The sequence below is a fragment of the Myxine glutinosa genome, chromosome 11 (genome assembly GCF_964187855.1).
Source record: "Myxine glutinosa chromosome 11, kmMyxGlut1.1, whole genome shotgun sequence".
Taxonomy (NCBI): Eukaryota; Metazoa; Chordata; class Myxini; order Myxiniformes; family Myxinidae; genus Myxine; species Myxine glutinosa.
This window is the reverse complement of record NC_136271.1, coordinates 13,613,305-13,631,696: the sequence shown is the minus strand read 5'-3', so window position 1 is coordinate 13,631,696 and position 18,392 is coordinate 13,613,305. Positions and strand designations below refer to the sequence as shown.

The window sequence follows — 18,392 nt, the reverse complement described above, 5'->3', positions numbered from 1 at the left end:
ACGGCGTTAGTGGCTCAGGACTAGAGGGGAAGTCGGGATTGCGTGGAGGGAGGTGGGGCAGGGTGGGCAGTCAATACAGACGATTGGAAAAAATAGCATCACCGGCATGCTGGTCGAGGGACATGCATCAATGGCTACCTCGCATGCACTTTCTCCCCCCCTTAGGCACAGCGAGGCACCTTTCTACTCCTCGTATCATACACTCCCTCAACCATAGCTCTTACCATTCTGCCCAATTCCCGCTCATCCTCTGCCCAAACTGATTGAGCAACGAAGGACGAATCTCTCCCTCTCTGTCCCCTCCTCTTCAAAACACCCCTCCTTCCCGTTCCCTCTGCACTGTACGTTTGAAGCACCCCCACTTCCCTCCTTCACACCAAACATTCAGCAAGCTGCAACCATGTCTCTCGCACCTTCTTGCTTCCCTTCCTCCTCACATCGTTCCATTCTGCCACCTCTTTGCCAACCTCCTCACCCCTTCTTTCCCCCTTCAACTTCAAAAGGTTCTCAAATGGACAAACTCAGAAAATGCATTCATTGATCCCGTATAAACAGGCCCGTGTTGGCCAAATGCCTGAGGAGTTCGAATCAGTCAATACAAGTTGTTGAAGTGATGAGTTTACTTTTGGTTCCATCTATGATGCATATATGATGTCATCATAAAATTAATATAGTATAATTATCAAATGCTGATTCTATTCTGGGTTCTCCTGTTTAGTGTTCTCATGTTAAAAGACTACATGATCATGCTAAGATCCCATATACTATGTTGATTGTCTACTCATGTTTTCATGATTCTTAAGGTGTGGTAATGCCTCCAAATATCTTCTTCCTAGCCATACGTTGGCTTAGCATCACCATAGCCTGGCGTTGGCTTAGCGGTTAGGGTGCCGGCTTGGGATCCTAGGATCCCGGTCGATCGCTCAATTAACACCAGGGGGGTTGACTCAGCCTGTCATCCTTCCGAGGTCGGCAAATTGAGTACCAGCTTGCTGGGATGAATGATCACGGTGTGTACCCCGATTCAGAATAGGCACACTGTATCCCTGCGCATCATAAGAGCATGACCAAGGGTTGGCGTCAGGAAGGGCATCCAGCCATAAAAACATTGCCTCAAACAGGGAACCATGATTGTCATGGGGCCCGCAAGGCTAACCCCCGCTTTAGCGGGGAAAAATGGCCTTAAAACGATCATTCATTCATTCATTCTTGCCATACGTGTACAGGCTCCTTCAGATCACTTTTACAATATATATTTCATTAAACATACAATATACAAACGTTACACAAAATATATACCAGCTCACCGGCTGACAACAAAATAGTGCTCCCATGTGGGATTATATACAAAATGATCCCACATAATATTTTGGGCTCTGCATAGATTACCTTTCCAAAGAGTGGGGAGAGGGAGGGGTGGAACCGTGGAAGGGAGAATTTGTGGTTCCACAAAAGCCACGAAACCACAAGACGAACTGATAACGCAGGTATAAGTATAGTACAATAGTGGGAAGTTCTACTGTGTGTGTATGTGTGTGTATGTGTGTGTGTGTGCATATGTGTGTGCATATGTGTGTGCATATATGTGTGTGCGTGTGTGTGTGTGCATATGTGATCTCCATATGTGGGTTTCAAAAGTGGAATGGAGCTCTCCCAGGTCTTAAAGTATCGACCTCCTTGTGTGCGTGTAATGTGTGTGTGTATATATATATGTATGTATATATATATATATATATATATATATATATATATATATATATATATATATATATATATATATATATATATATATATACATATATATATATATATATATATATATATATATATATATATATACATATATATATATATATATATATACAGTCACGTGAAAAAGTAAGTACACCCCATGTAAAGTTTTGACTTTTACAACGTATTTCAACATACAGCTATTTGATATTCATTTCAACAATATTGATAGATAAAGGTGACATAATACAACAAATATCATGAAACATTTACATTTTGTAGTCCATTGTATAATTTAAATAAACATAAATGCAAATTTCGCATGTGGAAAAAGTAAGTACACCCCCTACATTTATCACTACTTCAAATACCTAAAATTAGAATCAGGTGCACCACCTCAGGTGCAAATGATTACAACATCGTCAGAGAGGCTCTTGGAGGAACCTGTCTTATTTAAACCTCAGACATTTAGTTTGGTTTGCTCTTTGTTGTTGAAGTGTGCGGCGTCACCATGCCGAGATCAAAAGAGCTCTCTGAAGCCTTCAGAAAGAAGGTCATAGATGCCTACGAGTCTGAGAGGGGATTGAAAAAGATCTCCAAACAATTTGAAATCAATCATTCGACTGTCCGGAAGATCATCGACAAGTGGAGAAGATTCCAAACAACTGCCAACTTGTTCAGGCCAGGCCGCCCCAGCAAGTTCAGCCCGAGAGCAGACTGCAAGATGCTGAAAGAAGTCTCTTCGAACCCCAGAATGTCATCACGGGACCTACAGGTAGCTCTTACCACTGTTGTCAAAGTGCACGAGTCTACCATTAGAAAGAGGCTGCACAAATTTGATCGACATGGGAGGTGTGCCAGGAGGAAACCGTTGCTGTCCAGAAAGAACATCAGGGCAAGACTGAAGTTTGCCAATGAACACCAAGGCAAAGACCAGCACTTCTGGAACAATGTGCTCTGGACAGATGAGTCAAAGGTAGAGCTATTTGGCCACAGTACCAGAAGACATGTTTGGTTATAGCATTTGACCACAAGAACCTGATACCAACTGTAAAGCATGGTGGTGGAAATATTATGGTTTGAGGCAGCTTTGCTGCATCAGGGCCTGGGCAGCTCACCATCATATAATCCACTATGAATTCTTCATTGTACCAGAGGGTGCTTGAGGATAATGTGAGGCCATCTGTCGGGAAGTTCAAGCTCAACCGAAGTTGGACCTTGCAACATGACAATGACCCTAAACATACCAGTAAATCCACCAAGGAATGCGAAATTTGCATTTATGTTTATTTAAATTATACAATGGACTACAAAATGTAAATGTTTCATGATATTTGTTGTATTATATCACCTTTATCTATATAATAATAGCGTACGGACTCGACTTTGTTATCCCTTTTACGCCGCACCCAGTGACCCGATGCCCAAGGCACTAATGGATTTACGATCTACGAACCGCACTCTTTGTTTATCACGTACAGCCATACTCGAAAAATCTGAATTAGCCGACGTTGGGGCCCAAAAGCATCCGATTAACTGCCGATACGACGCTATCTTATGACGCCATCGTATTGCCGTCTGCTGGGTGAAGGCGAAGCAAGCCGTCCGCTGATTGGACAGGCGAAGGCGAAAGCAAGCCGTCCACTGAGTGGACAATCCAGAGCATGCATTTGTGCCGGTGTCGGCGATCGTTGTTCATATACGCACTCTTCATTCTCATCTTTCTTCCGAACTCTTACTCGGACAAGCAAATCCCCTATGCCATCCATAATGGTACACTCTATCCATACACCACATCCTCCCTTCCGTGGATGTTACACGGGTTTCGGCTTGTCTATCAATATTGTTGAAATGAACATCAAATAGATGTATGTTGAAATATGTTGAAAAAGTCAAAACTTTGCATGGGGTGTACTTACTTTTTCACGTGACTAAGTAAATTAAGCCTTGAAAGGTGATGCAAACAATTCCTGCAGGTGTCCCAACCTCTGCTGATTACTTGATTACAAACCCCCTGTGTGTATAAAAGCAGTATTGGAACAGACTGTTATTACACCCTCTGAAGCATTATTTGGACAATATTGCACTGCAGGAAGTCGTATTATATTGCTATCATAATGGCGAGAAAAAGGCAATTAACAAAGGAAGACAGACAGACCATTATCACCCTTAAACGTGTCGGTCTTTCCTTTCGAGAAATTGCAAAGAAAGCCAAGGTGTCAGTGAGTACAGTTTCCGACACCATCAAAAGGCACTTGGAAACTGGAGGAAACCGACAGGAAGAGGTCTGGCAGAGCCAAAGCCACAACAGAATCAGAAGACAAGTTTTTGAGAGTCAACAGCCTGCGTGATAGGTGGCTCACAGGACAACAGCTTCAAGCACAGCTTAACACTGGTCGAAGTAAGCAAGTCTCAGTTTCAACTGTGAAGAGAAGACTTTGAGCTGCAGGTTTGACAGGTCAAGTGGCAGTAAGAAAGCCATTGCTAAGATGGCAAAATAAGAAAAAGAGGCTTGCCTGGGCCATGAAGCACCACCAATGGACTACTGAAGACTGGATGAAGGCCTTCTGGACCGATGAATCAAAATTTTAAATCTTTGGTTCATCACGCAGGGTTTTTGTATGCTGTCGAGTTGGCGAAAGGATGGTTCCTCAGTGTGTGACACCAACTGTCAAACATGGAGGAGGAAGCGTGATGGTCTGGGGCTCTTTTGCTGAATCCAGAGTCAGCGACTTGCACAGAGTGACTGGCACCCTCAACCAAAAGGGCTACACAGCATTCTGAAGCACCATGCAATACCCTCTGGTATACGCCAAGTTGTTCAGGGGTTTATCCAACAGCAAGATAATGACCATAAACACACCTCCAGGCGATGTCAAAACTACCTTCGAGGAAAAGAACAAGACGGTAGGCTTCAAATCATGGAATGGCCAGCACACCAGCACAGTCTCCAGACTTAAACCCCATCGAGCTGGTTTGGGATGAACTGAACAGAAGGGTGAAAGCAAAGCAACCTGCAAGTGCAACACATTTGTGGGAACTTCCGCAACAGTGTTGGGAAGAACTTCCCAAACAATATTTGATTTCCATTGCAGAAAGAATGCCACGAGTGTGTTTGGCAGTTATATCTGCAAAAGGTGGCCACTTTGCTGAGTCAAACATTTAAATTAAATTTTGTTAAACAAAATGATTCTATGATTTCTTTTTTTATCTCCAATTGTTTATTTGTTCTATGCTTAATTTCAGAGTACATTGAGACATTAAACTGCGTAAATTTCAAAAAAAACTGGAAAAATTGAGGTGTTCGACAACTTTTGACCGGTAGTGTATGTATGTATGTATATACGTATATATATATATATATATATATATAGATATATATATATATATATACAGTATATATACACAGACTTGGCATTTAATATGGAATATCTTTTTTGTGGGGGTGAACTTACTTTTCAAGATGACTTGGAACCAAAAGTTCATTGGAATTATGTTGAAATTATTGTAGATTTTGTTAATGTGACCTTTAAAAGAAACAAAAACCACATTTGACATTTCGAAGCAAATAAATTGATCCTTGAAAGTGATGTAAACTGATATCGAACTCAATTCACGGACAGTACTGTGTTAAACTTCTGTACGTTTTCCAGAAGTATCTTTATTTTGCACATTAGCCAAAAAAAATTTCAACAAAAACAAAAGCGAAATTATGACTGGGATTACGGACAGTAAAATTACAGTTCAGTACTTCGTGTAACCCCCACGAGCATTCAGGAGAGCACGTACACGTCAAGGCATGCTGTTCACGAGATTTGCCAAGGTTTGGACAGGAATCGCTTGCCATGCAGTGACAATAGCCTGCTGCAATTCACGCACAGAGGTCGGCTGCTGGTCCAAGTTGTCGATTTGACGCGTTAATTCTGCCCACACGTTCTCTATCGGATTCATATCCGGGGACATGGCAGGCCACTCCCTATGCTCTACACCACGGCCAGCAAGAAAGTCTTGGATCATGCGAGCACGATGAGGCCGTGCATTGTCATCTTGGAAGACAAAGTTTCCTCGAAAGGCTGCACGAGCAAATGGAAGCAATGTTTCTTCCAGAATGACCCTGTACTTTAACTGGTTCAGGTTTCCATTCAGAACAACCAGGTCAGTTTTTCCCCCTGCATGAAAAGCAGCCCAAACGGTCACCCCACCACCTCCAGCTTGGACTCTTGTCACTATACAATCTTCGTTGTGGGCTTCATGCACTTGTCTGCGCACTCGCACACAGCCATCTTGATGATAGACCAGAAATCTAGACTCGTCACTGAAGGTCACGTGATTCCAGTGTCCTGGCTGCCATTGACGGTGCTCTCTGGCCCACTGCAATCGGCGCTGGCTGTGTTGTCTGGTCAGGCGTGGCTTTCTCAGGGGACGCCTGGCACGATAGCCTGCTTGAACCAGTCGTTGGTTGACTTGCCTTCTGGATACAGGCACATTTGTCAGTTGCTGCCACTCAGCCCTAAGCCGATTAGCTGACTTGGTACGGCCATTGCAGTCTAACCGGTGCAGCTGGCTATCATCTCTCCTTGTGGTTCTGCGTGGAAGTCCTGGCCTCGGTATTGGAGTAGGGACACCCCTCTCAGCATTTGTTTCAGGATCTTTGACACCTGACCTTGAGTGATGCCATACTGCCGAGCAATAGCACACTGTTTCATGCCAGAATTTCGTAAAGCCACCACTCCATGACAAACAGCATTGTCAAGTTGACGGACCATCTCCAGAGGAAGCGGAAATAACTTTTGTAGACGTGCAGCAGTTGTTTTCAACTAATACAGAACGCAACAACCCTTATATAACCGATTGTGAAGCCAATCGTCAAATGTACCTGTCCTTACATTTTGTCACGCCACCTGTGATATAATCCTGTTATTTACTTCTTGCTGGAAAAGACAATCAGTGACATGGTTCTTTCAACAAAGACATCACCAAAGGGTAAAAGAAACTCAACAGATTGATATACTGAGTTCAGAAAGTATAGCCAAGTCAAGAAAAAAAAAAAAATTCCATATTAAATGCCAAGTCTGTATATATATATATATATATATATATATATATATATATATATATATATATATATATATATATATATATATATATATATATATATATATATATATATATATATAGTTACGGATCTCTACGTCGGCCTTCTTCCCCTTAAGAAGGGGGGATTAATCCCCTTGTTTGTGACTGACCGACGTGAGTCCTGAAACTGCACAGCTCCCTCCGGAGAGGCAGGGGCGCAACCTCGTTCGCGACCGCGGACAGATGTTAATTGCCGAGCGGTTCAGCAACCGCGGCACGAACCATTAGCAGAGACTAAACCCGATCCTGAAACGTTGGCCAAAATCGCGCCACAGGTTTTCAATGGGGAAATCACAAAGACGACCGGACGAGCATGAAGAAGAAGAACGAAGGTAGGAAATACAAATATAATTTATTACTACTATTTACAAGTCAAAAGAAACCAAGGAGGAGGAAAGATAAGAAAATAAAGACAGAAAGGATGGAAGGACCAGAAGGACACAGTGCAATTTCTAGCTTACCTATTCAGTCTAGCTTACCTATTCAGTCTTACTTAACCCCAGGACAAGACAAAAGACAGACGACGGTCAGACTCACACGAATGGGGAATGAAGGCAAGAACGAATGGCTGGAAGGAGAGGAAGGTTCAACTGGAACCGGAGCACGGTCGGGCCGGGAGTGAGCAGCCGCCGCCCCTTCTCGATCGTGTTCGCACAGCGGCGTTCCTTCGCGGCCACGGTCGAAACTGCCGTCAAAGCTCAAAGCTGCGGTGGTTAAACCTGCGGTGGTTCAAGCTGCGGTGGTTCAAGCTGCGGTGGTTCAAGCTGCGGTGGTTCAAAGCTCATGGGACATCCCTCTCTCATCTCCTGGATCACGCATCTCTCGCATCTGACGCATCTCCTGTGGGGGCATTCCGCTGCGGGTTATATAGGCCACACCCTCGAACCTTCGCGAACCTCCCCGATCGTTCTCTCTCCGCCCTCTCAAGCCAAACCCCTCGTGCTTGGTTGGTCGGCAAGGGCTCTCCTGGCTCCACCCTCTGATGACGAGGTTGAGACACGCCTTTCTTCTCCGAGCTGGAGCACATGGCAATGGTGGCAAATGCAGTTGGCAATGGAGGCTTTGGGATATGGAAGGGAACTATCTTATGTCATCTGATGCAATGCAGTGTCAACAAGTGGGAACAAAGCCTTAAACTACATAGAATAAGGATATAACTATTTAGAAGGATATATGATTTGCTACGTGCATGTATATGGATTAACTAGGAGGACGACCTTTGACCTTTACACTACGGAGGGTGATATTTACAACAAGATTCATGACACTTACAACAATAAAAAAAAACACAGGATTCTCAAATCTGCAACTATATATATATATATACAGTCATCCCTCGCTATATCGCGGTTCACTTTTCGCGGATTCGGTACATCGCGGTTTTTTCTCGCTAGTATATGTAAAATTATATCGCGGATTTTTCGCTATATCGCGGGATTTTGCGGTATAAATGTATTTTTATATACTATTATTTTAAATATTTTTGTGGCCGGGGCTCTTGCCGGGGCGCCCAAACGCTCCCCGGCTAAAGTTCATCCTGAAAGCGCCCACATTGTGCGGACAAACCAAGTCAAGGGCCACATGGTCAGGAGAACCTCGTCCCTTCCGGTCACACTGTGCCTATCGGCCGGCCTCGAAGACCGAAATTGTGACGGTGTCACCCCGGCAAGCAAGAGCCGGGGCTCTTGCTTGATATGGACGAAATGACGGGCAAGACACAAACTCGTCCGAGAAGATATTTATTCTCAAAACCAACTCGGGAACACTGAAAAGCCCATTTATCGGGCTGCATTATAAAGCACAACCAGAAACCGAAAGCCACGCCTCTCAAGCGTGGCGTGCTTCGGTGGTCACGTGACCAGCCACTCTCGCGCCGGGGATCCCCGCCGGTGACGTCACCGGCTGGAGCAAGGAGATTCTGATGCTGGTCTTGCTTGGGGAACCCATGGGTAGCTACAGTATCTTCAATGGTGAGTACCCATTAGAATTTTATATGTTGTAAAAATTACGTATGTTTAAGAGCGTAAAAAGTGTTTAAGAGTATAGGAAGTGTTTATAAGAGTATGGGAAAGGTTAATAAGAGTGTGGGGAGTTCATAATGCTTTAAAATATATATCAAAAAAAAATAAAAAAATATGGTCGCTACTTCGCGGATTTTCGTTTATCGCGGGGGGTTCTGGAACGTAACCCCCGCGATAAACGAGGGTTCACTGTATATATATATATATATATATATATATACACACACATATACAGTCATGTGGAAAAGTAAGTACACCCCATGTAAAGTTTTGACTTTTTCAACATACAGCTATTTGATCTTCATTTCAACAATATTGACAGATAAAGGTGATATAATATAACAAATATCATGAAACATTTACATTTTGTCGTCCATTGTATAATTTAAATAAACATAAATGCAAATTTTGCATGTGGAAAAAGTAAGTACACCCTTGGCTCGAATATATGGTGTTGCCCCCTTTGGCTGAAACAACCTCAAGTAGGCGTTTATTATAACTCTCTACCAGTCTCTGACATCGACTGGTAGAAATGTTTGCCCACTCCTCCATGCAGAATTCTTTCAGCTGTATGATGTTTGAGGAGTTTCTTGCATGCACAGCTCGTTTCAAATCCCCCCACAACATCTCGATGGGATTTTGATCCGGGCTTTGACTTGGCCATTCCAGAACCCTCCATTTCTTTCTTTTCAGCCATTCCTTAGTGGATTTACTGGTATGATTCGGATCATTGTCATGTTGCAAGGTCCACCTTCAACTTTCCGACAGATGGCCTCACATTATCCTCAAGCACCCTCTGGTACAATGAAGAATTCATCGTGGATTATATGATGGTGAGCTGCCCAGGCCGTGATGCAGCAAAGCTGCCTCAAACCATAATATTTCCACCACCATGCTTTACAGTTGGTATCAGGTTCTTGTGGTCAAATGCTGTCTTTGGTTTTCGCCAAACATGTCTTCTGGTACTGTGGCCAAATAGCTCGACCTTTGACTCATCTGTCCAGAGCACATTGTTCCAGAGTGCTGGTCTTTGCCTCGGTGTTCATTGGCAAACTTCAGTCTTGCCCTGATGTTCTTTCTGGACAGCAACGGTTTCCTCCTGGCACACCTCCCATGAAGATCAAATTCGTGCAGCCTCTTTCTAATGGTAGACTCATACACTTTGACATCATCAGTGGCAAGAGCTACCTGTAGGTCCCCGTGATGACATTCTGGGGTTCTTTGAGACTTCTTTCAGCATCTTGCGGTCTTCTCTCAGGCTGAACTTGCTGGGGCGGCCTGGCCTGAACAAGTTGGCAGTTGTTTAGAATCTTCTCCACTTGTAGATGATCTTCCGGACAGTCGAATGATCAATTTCAAATTGTTTGGAGATCTTTTAAAATCCCTTCCCAGACTCGTAGGCATCTATCGCCTTCTTTCTGAAGGCCTCAGGGAGCTCTTTGGATCTTGGCATGGTGACGTCACACACTTCAACAACAAAGAGCAAACCAAACTAAATGTCTGAGGTTTAAATAAGACAGGTTCCTCCAAGATCCTCTCTAACGATGTTCTAATCATTTGCACCTGAGCTGGTGCACCTGATTCTAATTTTAGGTATTTGAAGTAGTGAAAAATGTCGGGGTGTACTTACTTTTTCCACATGCGAAATTTGCATTTATGTTTATTTAAATTATACAATGGACTACAAAATGTAAATGTTTCATGATATTTGTTGTATTATATCACCTTTATCTATCAATATTGTTGAAATGAAGATCAAATAGCTGTAATGTTGAAAAAGTCAAAACTTTACATGGGGTGTACTTATTTTTTCACATGACTGTATGTATATATATATATATATATATATACATATATATATATATATATATATATATATATATATATATATATATACACATATATATACATATATATACATATATACACATATATATACATATATACATATATACACATATATACATATACATATTGTTACAGACACGACTTTGATGTTATGGTGGGCCGAGCGGAATGGCCGCCGTGTCCGCACAAGTTACCCGATTATACTCGAACGTTGCCGAGTCGCGCTACGCTAAATCAATTGAGGAAAAGGACACAACGGCTGGGATTAAAATGACACGACACCAGGGATACGGTTCTCAAGACCTCCGGAGGAGGTTATAATATGGCGGAAGGTTAGATCACAGGAATGAGAGGGACAGCATAGAAAGATAGGCACTTAGACACACTCTTATATTAGCCCCGACAGACGACAGATAAACGGGACAAAACTGACTCACACGGGGATTGATGGCAAGGAAAGCGGGCAGTCGATGGCTCAAGGTGCACTCTTGGCTCAAGGACAGAATCGACCCGGTCCGGTCCAAAGATGCGGGGAGGTATCGTCGCGCTGGGGGTGGCGTCCTTTGCTCTCCGTGGTTCAGGCGCATCTGACTTCACATCCGGTAAGTCGCTGCGTATCTCCGGCGGGGAGTGACACGCCCTCGGCTCGTTAGCTCCGCCCCAGATGGAATCGGCCCGTTGCTTCTCATTGGGTGCGGGGGGTTACCGGCTCCGCCCTTCTTATTGGGTGCGGGGGGGGGCGTTACCGGGCTCCGCCCTTGACGAGGAGCTGACAGTGAGCCCCTTCGTGGTAACCCCGTCGGAGCGCATGGTCAATGGCGGCTAACCAAGCCGATGTGAGGACGCACACTCCCCGCACGCCGCGTTGTTGTAGTTGTTGTAGTTGTTGTTGTAGTTGTTGTTTGGGGAAGAAGATGGGAGGAGGTATGGGAAGGTCCTAAACTCACTACTGGTGCCATACGATCACATTCTGGTGCAACGAAGAGTCAGAATTAATGGAAACGAGTCCTTAACTGACATAGACAAAGAATAACTAGCAAGATGTCCGAAAGTTGTCTACGTGAGATGCGGTGGACCTGGGCGCGACATTTAATGGGGGAAAAAGGGGAAGGTCGGTTCTACAGAGTGTTATTTACAGGCAATGGGACTAGGGAATGGGGGATTGGGGATAGTTGGGGAGTATTGGGGAAATAGGGGAATATTTACAAGCGGATATGGAGGCCAAATGCCATATCCGCAACAATATATACACATATATACATATATACACATATACACACATATATACACATATATATATATATATATATATATATATATATATATATATATATATATATATATATATATATATATATATATATATATATATATATATATATATATATACAGTGGAACCTTGACTTACGAGTGCCCCAACTTACGAGTTTTTCGAGATACGAGCCGTCGCTCGGGCGGTTTATTGCTTTGAGATGCGAGCCGAGATCTGAGTTACGAGCTTTCGCCACCCGGTCACGTGGTTATCTTGCCGTGCAAGTACAGTATCTCTGTCGTATAGCGCTGCATTTTTGTTTTCGCATGTTGGTTATTTTGAGTTTACGCCACCAGGTGGGTTCTGGTCACGTGGTTATCTTGCCGTGCAAGTACAGTATCTCTGTCGTATCGCGCTACATTTTTGTTTTCGCATGTTGGTTATTTTGGGTTTACGCCGCCAGGTGGGTTCCGGTCACGTGGTTATCTTGCCGTGCAGGTACAGTATCTCTGCCGTATAGCGCTGCATTTTTGTTTTCGCATTTTGGTTATTTTGGAAAATTTCATGTTCATGTCGAACATTTCATGTTCATGTTCATGTTTCATGTTCAACTTGTTCAGAGTGCCGGCAATAGCTCGCCTTCTCTTTGTGGAAAACACGGTGAGATCCTTAACATCCAACAACTAATGGGACGCAAACGGGGCGCCCAGTTTAGCGGTACACACATTGATGAATCACCCTGCCTGTGATTCACCCATGACAGGTTATAGCTGGGTCGGGATTCAAACCCAGGCTGGACAGTTTAGACTTTAGAGTCAAGTGTGCGTACCTCCAGTCCAGGCCATCCTGCCAACTTGTATGCTGCATACAGGTGAAATATAAAGCGCGAGATATTTTTATATATACTGTATATTTAAAAAAAAATTGGTGTGGTTTTTGGCGGGCTGGAACGGATTAATAGCATTTCAATGCATTTTAATGGGGAAATTTGATTTGAGAAACGAGCAATTTGAGTTACGAGCTCGGTCACAGAACGAATTAAACTTGTAAGTCAAGGTTCCACTGTATATATATATATATATATATATATATATATATATATATATATATATATATATATATATATATATATATATATATATATGTATATATATATATATATATATATATATATATATGTCACTATGCGTGAGTCACTCACATCACTATATATCAGTCACTATATATACACACAAGCCTTGTATGTGGTGAGGAGCTCAGGTGTGCCAAGGAAGGACTTTGCACGACGGAGGATGCCCAGTCGGCGATTGGCTTTGGAGGCCAGATTGGAAATGTGGTTTTCCCAGGAAAGATCATGGCAGATAGTGAGACCTAAAAGCTTGAGTGACAGAACTTCTTGGAGGATTGTTCAGAAATTAGATGGGAGGGTTGTCCAGTCGGTCTTTTCGGAGAGACATTGCAAGAGTGTGAGATTTGTCAGGATTGAAAGACATGTTCCATTTGTTTGACCAGTCTGCGATTTTGTCCAGGTCTGCAGTGAGGAGGCTGCAGATTTCCGATCTGAGGGATGAGGAATGGAGCGGCAGGGAGTGGAGTCATCAACAAAGAGTCATCAACAAAAGTTTGGTCATGTTTTGAGGAAGGATGAAAGTGGCTGGTTGAGAAGAGTGATGGAAATGAATGTAGAAGGAAGTGGAGAATGGGGTAGACTGAGAAAGACTTGGCCAAAGGTGGTGGAAGAAGAAATGCGGGCAAGGGGGTTAACAAGGGGAGATGTAGAAAATAGGGCAAAATGGAGAAGATTGTCATGGGCCCGCAAGGCTAACTCTCACTCTGGCAGGGAAAATGGCCTGAAAATGCCTGTTGTTGTTGTTGTTGTATTTGGTCAAAATCATTTTATGAATAAACATGGCATTGAATTCCATTTTTCTCTCTTGTTTATAAAGCTCATGGAAGAGCTGTCACACACAAATCACACTCCATGTAGGTGTAGATATCAGAAAAAGACGAGTTGACATCAGACCAAGGCCATTAACGTTTGGGTTCGTTACTTCTCAGAACAAACTGGATGCCAGCATCGCCATCTCGTGGCAGCACTTTTCACTGCAGTCAGCACGGAACGTAGGGTGAAATCCACTTCCCCAACGGATGCCAACGCAGCGTTGTTTGTTCGTGCTCTATCCTCTAAATGCTGAGCATAAAGCGAGGAAATAGCACATATAATACCATTTCTCAAGCTTTAGTTCGACTCGGCCAAGGTTGGAAACAAACCATCAGTTTGACCGTCAACGACAGTTTTAATTGTAGCGTTTTAAGTTTATCTTGCTCCTTCATTCGAAAAGCCTGTTTCCATTCAAAAAGAATTGCTTTGAATTCCTTTCAAACCCAGAGATTGTCGTTGGGATATAGTTTTACAGTCCTTAACAGGTTCCAGGATATGAAGGTCTAAACAACAATTCACATTCAAATTCATTATATTGGCGGCCTCGTCGATATTTTCCATTTCATTCTGAAGCCACTGGCCTCCAGGGCCACCTTCATTCCTGGCATATAGACTTCTCTGCTCTAATTAGTACGTAGCCTTCAATAGAATCGTATCATCTCCTCTCCCAGTTAGAATCTTGCAGTATGATGATGACCACTCCTTTTTTCATCTTGATGATACATCAGGCTGCCGAAGCAGTCTCCTCAGCTATTTGGCACAATCCTGGATGGGTCGCCACTCTGACGCAGGACACTCAAATGGCTCATTCATCCCAGTAAGCTGGTACTCATTTTGCCAACCTTGGAAGGATGACAGGCTGTGTCAACCCCACTTGGTGTCAATTCAATGGGAGAACAGGGCCTTGAACTCTGGACCTTGAGATCTCAAGCCAGCCACCTTAACCGTTGGGTTTGATTCCCAACAGGACCAGAAACTGTCAGATTGGTGCTTTCCAGGCAAGGCATTGCATCACAAATTGCACTGTCCCGCAGATTGACATAAAGCTGGGTGCCCCATCTCCTTGCATTAATTGGTAATGTTAAATATCACAGTACCATTTATTTAAAATAGGCCAGATATCGCTGGCAAATTCCTCACCAAGTCAGGTTTATTCAAATATTAGCCCTGGCTAGCCAGTCTATGAAAGACCTAGGACAAACACTTTTCCCGTCTGATTAAATAAGTACATAGTGTTCCAAAAAGACATGGGCAACTTTGGATGTTAATATACTGAAACGCAAAATAAACTTACCACCTTTGAAACCTTTAAATATCAACAATAACACTGCGTGTAGTAAATGTGTGAACTTATTTGTGGACAATAGTGTCCTCACTGTCAGACAAAACGGTCACGGATGGTCACTTGAACCTTCAATGGTCACTTCATAGCACAGCTGTTGAACAGCCGTTTTGACTGTCAGTGATTAGCCAAGGGGTACGGGATGATTTTAATGAGCTGCACGTGATGTCTTGATATTGGCTTTATAAAGGCCAGTGCAAAATGGGCATTTCAATCAACATGCCACGATTGTCAAGGGATCAACGGCAGCGTGCCCTGGGCATGCTGCAAGGCGGACTGAGCTACCGTGAGGTGGCATGTCGCCTTGGCTGTTCACACCAGACGATATCGGCTCTGGTGGACAGAGACACCCTCCACAACTCTGCAGATGACAGACCTCGATCAGGGAGGCCAAGAGTCACCACTGCAAGGCAGGACAGGCAGATGGTCCGAACTCTTTCTTTGCAGCCTTCTAACTTTCATGCTCTTCCTCTTCTGCCCCTCCTTGAACTTCTTCCTCTTCTCGTCAATCCGCTTTCCAACTTCATCATCCCACCACCGTGTTTCCGAGTGCCTCGGTGGTCCTTTTGTCCATCCACATAACTCACAAACGGCTCCCAACAGACTTTCATTGACATCCAACCACGTTCAAGCTCAACCACATCATCCTCGGCCATGCTCAGCCTCTCTTTTAATGCCTCCTTCATTGTCATCTCTTTCAACCTCCACACCTTCATTCTCGGTTGGTACTTCACCCACCGATTTGTTTACTTCGCTCCCATGCGAAGCCACAAGCCTCTGTGCTCTCCTCGCACCTTTCGCCCTTATGTCGCAGACAACCAAGTGGTGCTGTGAAAGAGCCACCTCCCCCAGGATCACATTTATGTCCCGGAGGTGCCCCCTATCTCGCCTACGCACCATCAGGTAGTCAACAGTTGTCGTCGACCCACCTGACGTGTATGTAACAAGCTTATTATCCGCTTTCTGGAACCGAGTATTACAAATCAACAAACCAACTCCATCAGCAAACTCCAAAATCCTTTCACCTTCTCCATTCCTCACACCATATCCGTAACCCCCATGAACTCACTCAAAACCGTCCATACTCCTTCCCACATGTCCATTTAGGTCTCCTCCTGCCACAAAACGTCCTCATCTTTCAAGTTTTCCATCAGCTTCTCGATTGCACACCAGAACTTGTCCTTCTCTTCATCGCTCCGACCGACCTGTGGAGCATATCCCGAGATGACATTCACCAAGAGCTTTCCAAATATCATTTTCACAACCATCAACCTCTCACTCACTCTCGTCACACTCACCACACTGTCTGCAAACCCCTCAGAAAACAGGACACCAACACCATGCATACCTTCTGGGCACCCTTGCCACACAAACTTGTATTTCTGTCCCTGCCTACCCTTAACCATTCTCACACCACTTCCCTTCCATCTCGTCTCCTGCACCCAACATATGTCCACTCTTCTTCTGTCCAATACTTCCACCACTTCTCCTGATCTCGCCGTCATTGTCCCTACATTCCATGTCCCAAACCTCAGAAACCGATCTCCACGTCGGGCATCAGACGTTTCGTCGTCATAAATGGAGTGATTTCCACCCTTGCTTCAATCGGGTTCCCACCTTGATTTTTTTACGAGAGGGGGTGAGGACGCCACGGGGTACTTCTGGCTGTACCCTGCCCATATGTAATTGTAATTGTCATGGTTCCCTTTTTGAGGCAATGTTTTACGGCCGGATGCCCTTCCTGACACCAACCCTTTTAGTCGCCTCTTCTGGCATGCAGGGATACGGTGTACCTATTCTTAACCGGGGTACACACCGGGAAAAAAAAAACACCCCATGATCTAGTGAATCCATGACTCCCCAGGGCCGACCCAGACGTCTATCAACCTCTGGCCCGCAACATGCGGAGACATGAATAACACTGCCAAGATAAGTGAATCTCTTCGTGACCTCAACATCTTCGTCACAAACAGACACAGACAAGACAGCAGCATCCAAGCAGCATAGAAAACATTAATTGTTGACCTTTTTTCCTCCTTTGTTGATGTTGTTTGAATTGCTGAAATGTTGAATTGCTGACCCTGTACCCCCTTTATACTTTTATAATAAACAGTTTCTCTCTTTGTTTGTATGTGTTCTATGCACAGCCACATCTATTAAGTTACAAACTCAAAACTCTAGTACAAATACAACTTGGTGTGAGGCAACATAGGCTATGTGGCCACGGCCTCACATGGAAGTGCGGGGCGTAAATTCTAAATGTAGAAGTGTACCTTGTAGAGCCACAGGTATCACAATTTCCTTTTTTACCTGGGCAACGCTGAGGTTAAAGTTCACACAGGCAAATTTGTCCTCTTCCCCTCTTCCCCTCTCCCTCCTTCTTCCTCTTCCTTACCATCCACCCTTTCTCCTCCACATCCAATACACTCCCCCTCCACCTCGCTTTCCTCTCCTCCAAAAAATGCCAGGCTTCAGGCAGTCAAAGATAGGATCATGATTTTTCTGAACAACATATTGGAGGTTGAAGTAGGAGTTGCTAAGGGAAATTTATAGTTCCTCCATTACCTTACACTTACAGACTGCACATGTAAGCAGGAAATGTGAATGAATACTGTACAGGGATTTCATAATCCCATTTGAATCTCCAATATGTGTGTGCTCCTTCCTATCAACTTCGATGTCTGATTCTCTCTCCTACAATTCCTCTTTCGACCCTTTTCAACAAAGTTAAAGGGGTTCGATTTTGTACTTGTGAAATGTCCACGAAGGATAAGCCCTTTCGATTATGCACCTGTCGTAACACTCGAGTTACCCATAATCTGTAATATTTTTAGGAAAATTATTTGAAGGTTGAGATTCAACAGATTTAAAAAAAAAAAAATCAATTGCTACACCAAGCAGACCAACAACCAAATAGAGTTGTAGTGAAATTATACCAAAGTTGAACCCAGGAGAGTTACTCGCTTCAGCCACTGAAGGGCGTCTATAAAACCTGGGACGTCCGCGATGCTGAGCCACTCCCGAGACATTTACTTTACATGTAGTCTTGAATGGTACGTATATGCTAGACTCGCACATATATACTAGACTCGCTTGCTTTGACTATTATTATCGGTCCTC

General features: G+C 43.8%; 1 protein-coding gene across 1 annotated transcript in view; it reads right to left on the bottom strand.

Moving 5' to 3' along the window:
- The window catches only part of SCAPER (S-phase cyclin A associated protein in the ER), a gene marked incomplete in the record, with an annotated part of 462,313 nt that overhangs the window by 426,215 nt on the left and 17,706 nt on the right, over window positions 1-18,392 (bottom strand).